The sequence below is a fragment of the Triticum dicoccoides genome, chromosome 6B, assembly GCF_002162155.2.
Source record: "Triticum dicoccoides isolate Atlit2015 ecotype Zavitan chromosome 6B, WEW_v2.0, whole genome shotgun sequence".
In the NCBI taxonomy this organism is placed as follows: domain Eukaryota; kingdom Viridiplantae; phylum Streptophyta; class Magnoliopsida; order Poales; family Poaceae; genus Triticum; species Triticum dicoccoides.
This window is the reverse complement of record NC_041391.1, coordinates 13,004,858-13,009,995: the sequence shown is the minus strand read 5'-3', so window position 1 is coordinate 13,009,995 and position 5,138 is coordinate 13,004,858.

The window sequence follows — 5,138 nt, the reverse complement described above, 5'->3', positions numbered from 1 at the left end:
GGGATTTTTACAGCGGGAGGTAACTATTCATTCCTACAGTTACCCCTCTCCGATCCGACGGCCCAACTCCTCCCACCTCTGGATCCAACGGCCGAAAACACATCAAGCCGCCAGATCCAACGGCCAGGAATGCGAAATCACTGAGGAGGCTGGAGGTTCATTGGCATTCTTGTTTCTCGATGAAATCAGAGGAGGCTGGAGGTTCACTGGCATTCTTGTTTCTCGATGAAATCAGTTATGTACACTACCAAAAAGGGTACGAGCACGTTGCATACATTCTACTAGGAATAAATGGAACATTACAAATTTACTTTAAATATATTTTACAAATTTACTTTAAATATATATACTACCTTCGTCCGGAATTACTTGTCGCATAAATGAATAAAAATGGATGTATCTAGAACTAAGATATGTCTAGATACATCCATTTCTCCGACAAGTATTTCCGAACGAGAGAGTACATGTTTTGATCCGCTCATGTATGTGAGAACGAGTGCATTGTCTACTGGTTACTGCCATCTAGGCGGGGGCATGCATGCAAAAAATTATGGGATTTACTTGTACAAGTATCGCGCGCTAGAGCTAGCTACCAGTAGCTAGCAAGGCATTGTTGGCAGAGTCTAACCTCAAATGGCTACGTGACATAAAGGCAAATTTGACTTTGAACATACAGCAGCACCACCGGAGACCGGTGAACTCAGATTTGACTTTGGACTGGCAAAGTTAAGGCGAAAGGTACTACGTATACTCCAACTGGATAGAATTAACATGGAGTACAAAACAGTCGTACTAGTAGTTCTGTACCGATCTTTTAGCTAGACTAGCAAGAGAGACAACGTGCCAAATGCATAAGTTAAGTTGCAAATAATCTATGGACGGTGACAAGAGAGCGTGCATTCTCTGACTTCACTCACGGCTTCACACCAGCCTGCGTTGCTGCGGTACATGCTTCCATACCGCGCCATGCAGCCACTGCCCGCTCGCTTTCGGCCTCCAGTACGCTCGGACTTGGTCAATCCACCGGAGCGCGCACGGGTGCCAGTGGATCGAGGGACGACGATCAGCACGGATCGTAGTCACGTATTTGGTGCCGTGCGTGCGTAGGTACACAAGCATGCAGACGCAGTTGCCGATGAAATCGATCGTACTATAAGTAGTAGTTTGTTAGACATGCACGATCGATCTGCCTACAGCTGCCTAGAGTCGATCTAGGGATAGACGCATCGTGCATTGCATGGTCTAATCATGCATGCACGCACGTGATTAAGTTATTGATCGAGTAGGGCAAATTCATGATTAGTGAGTACTGAGTAGCAATCAAGGAGCTGGATGCCGTACATCACGAGAGACGATTGGAGACACGAGTACTGGCCACTGACGATAATTCAGCAAGCAGGACGACGATGGATCGAGATAGATAGGACACGAGGGAGGGAGGCACAAGACACATGTTTATCTTTCTCCTTTGCTTTTTCTTTTTCAGAGGGAAGATGAACATGAGGTACGAGAGGGGAGTGGGCCCACTGGGCATGCCATACGAAGCAGATTAGTACCTAGTTTGATAATTTTACGTGTCAGTATCAAGTCTAGGGCTAGCCATTACAAAAAGGTCTAAACCGCGTATAAACGCGTATTGACGGTGTATCTGACCGGCGAGGCCCGCTTGTCAGGTGCCGACGTGGCATGTTTTTTGCTGAAAACCCCCTTGCTTTCTCCCTTTCCTCTGCATGGCAGCGGCAGCAGCGGCTAGCAGCAACAGCAGCAGAGCATAGCAGAGCAGCGACAACGGCATTAGCAGCACCGGCGACCTCGCCACTGAAGCGCCGCCGGCCGACGATGGCAACAACCCTGCGACGCCCTTTCTCTTCCCTTTCTCCTCCTTCTGTCCCGGCTCCATGGGCGCCACCAGGAGGTTCCTCTTCCTCTCCATCCTCACCTCGGGTCACCGCCATCCGCCGCCGATTCCCACCGCCACGATCTGCCCCCGGCTTCCGTGAGCTCGGATTCGAGCTCCCCAGTGAGCCTCCTCCATTCCCCTCTCTTTTCCTCTTTCCCGCTGCCGCAGCTATCGTACTTGAGCGAACCGTCGTCAGCCGGCCATGGCCACCATGGCCACGAGCTCGAAGAAGCGTGCCCAGGAGAGCTCCAGCCCGAGCATGAGCTCGCCAAGGTGATCCGCCGTCACCGGCGCCTAGAGGAAGCATGTCCCGAAGAACTCCGGCCTGAGCGTGAGCTCGCCCAGGTGCTCCACCCTCACCGGCGCCTCGCTCCTGAGCGCCACGTAGATGGCCGACCTCCTCGGCTGCGCGTCGTGCCACCGCATGGCGGGCGCGAAGGACTGCTCAGCGGCGTCGCCGCTCGCGCTCGTATCCTCGTCATTGGCGTCAGGCAGGAGAAAGCCGGCGGGGACGGGTCGGCGCGGAGGGGCCGACGACGGATGGGCACACGGGCACCGGAAGATACGGGCGACGGAGGGAGGCGGCGGTCGCAGGGGAGCTCACGGCCGGCGATGGAGGGAGCCAGCGACGACAGTGGATGCGTCGTGGGGGCGGCATTGTAGTCTCGAGACGGCGGTGGCAATGAACCGTAGCCCTCTCTGTTTCGATTGGATCGAAATGGGGATGGGGACGGGAGGGCATTTAAAGCAAGGGGGTTTTCAGCAAAAAACATGCCACATCGGCACCTGATAGGCGGGCCCTGCCGGTCAGATGCACCGTCAATACGCGTGTATACGCGATTTAGACATTTTTGTAACGGTTAGCCCCAGACTTGGTACTGACACGTAAAAATTACCAAACTTGGTACCAATCTACTTTCAATATCTCAATTGTGGTACTTCTGTACAATTAACTCGGTGTACCTACGCTGGGGTCAGGCCAAGTCGAGATCTGGCGGTACGAAGGAAGGAGACGAGAGGATGGACAGTGGTAGGGTCTCTCCTCAGAGCAGTTGCTATCAAATGTTTTGTACCGTTGCCTCGTCGTGATCATGGGGTGCATGGTGCAAACAGGCAACACCACCACTGAAAATCTGAAATGCACGCATGGTGTCCACCATGGCCCAGCGTCATGCATGCATTGTATCAAGGGGCCCGATAACAAGTGTACTAGTATTTCAAAGATCCATTGATGTCTCCAGATTCTAAAAAAAATAAAAACGATGCCTCCATGACCATGCACGCACGTAGGTGCGCGCGAAGTGCTACTAATATTTGTTCACGAGTACAAGAGTTAGATCTGTTATTTCTCTGATGTGACAGTGTGATTTACACATGTCACTTGGCACTGCGCTTGCTGCATATATGACACCATCTGCATGCTGGTTAGTTTTCTTTGGGTCTGAATGTATACTGGAGCCAGCGAGTGAGAGTGCTGATATCAGCGACGACGTGACACATGAAAATCTTGTAGTAGTAGCTCGCAAGCTGTGAGCGGCGTCACGTACCCAATGGACTCTTGCATGCGGCGCCGTATTCGTACACACATCTCCGTCATGACAATGCCATATCGGTCTGGAGGTTGTGTTGGACTTGCTAAAACACAGCAGGCCATCGTGACTTCTTCTCTACTAGCTCCTGCAGCTAGCTTGCTTTCAGTAGTACATGTAGATATCTGATTATAGAGACTAGCTCTAGCTAGCTATCTAATTCCCCTATTGTAGTCGTGACTCACGAGGATGGTCAGGCTAGAAAGTAGAGTTCTACCAGTAGAGGTACGTACAGTAGGATGGGCTTGCTGCGGCTGCATGGTCAACGTGTGCATGCTGCGGCTGCAAGAACACCCATGTGTACGTACCCATTCGTGATAAGATAACGCGCATCCCTGCGAGTGCGGACGTTCCGCACGCAGCGGCATCTGAACGCAGATATCCTTCAAATCCGATGATTTGGTCCGTGGATTTCGTCACCAATCTATTCTAGAAGGCACGCTCCTCCGATCTCTTTCTTGTTATCCATAGAAAATATAGTATTTTGAAGATTTTAAAGATTTGGGGAACCTTTGTTTGATTTGATTAGATTAGAATCTTGCATGTATTAGAACTCTTCATTGTTTGATTTTGGAACCCTAGTTTAGTTTTCTCACATTGTTCTTTCTATGGTATTATGTGTATATGATGACCTTGTCGGTTTTAAGATATGTCTGCTCAAACTCTCGAAGGTGATAAGAGGAAGGGTTTGTGTGCATGCTTTCATATGATGGAGTGTGCATGCTCGTTGTCACCGTCCATGTTTGTATTGTCTGTGTGAAAAAAAATATTTTTTTTGTGATGCCTCTTAGCTGAGATTGGGATTTCAACCTTTTTTCTTATAAAAAAAGATACTTGTGTATTTGCAAGATTCTCGAAACATAGAAATAAGAAAAAAGATTAAATAGAGTCATATGTATTCTTGAATCATGTAGGATTTTAAATCATAGAAGAGGTTTGAGTTGATCGAGGAAAATCTCTAAAATTGAGTGCAAGAAAAATCGTAGAAATGATCATAGTGAAATGCTAACTACTTTAAGCCTGTGAATGAAAAAAATTACCTATAGAGAAAATTTCCCAATGATTCAACCTCTCAAATCCTATGAAATTTGTTTGAATCAAAGGATTTGCCTATTTGATTCACAACATTGTCAAACACATGAATGAAAAAAAAACATGATTAAATTGACATGTCCAGTTAAACCCCGTTGAATTAGAAAAATACAAGAATTAAATCAAATAGTGTTTGGGAGGATGGCAACCTTACTCCAAAACGTCCGTTGTCGCTTCTTTACAATGCGGGCACGGATGACTTCCTCCTCTGCGACCGCCCGCGCCGCCGCCACCTCCATGTCGGCAGCGAGATGGGCCTCCGCGGCACTTATCCTCTCTTTCCCATGGCGGGCAGACCAGTCCCGGTGGGACTCATAGTCTGCTTGACTGATGCTGAGGATGGAGAGATTTTTTGGCTACCAGGACCACGATGATCCAGCCCCAAAGGATCCGAGCGCCCATTGAGCCGATGCTATGGAGTCGCGCCAGACAGATCCTGCCGTCGGCTGGGTGCAGCCCTCCCGGCAGGGGCGGAGTGCAGTGCGGAAGGCCATTGCCTCCTCCAACAAGCACGGGATGACACCCAGTCAACGGAACCGGACTGGTCGGAGTCAGAT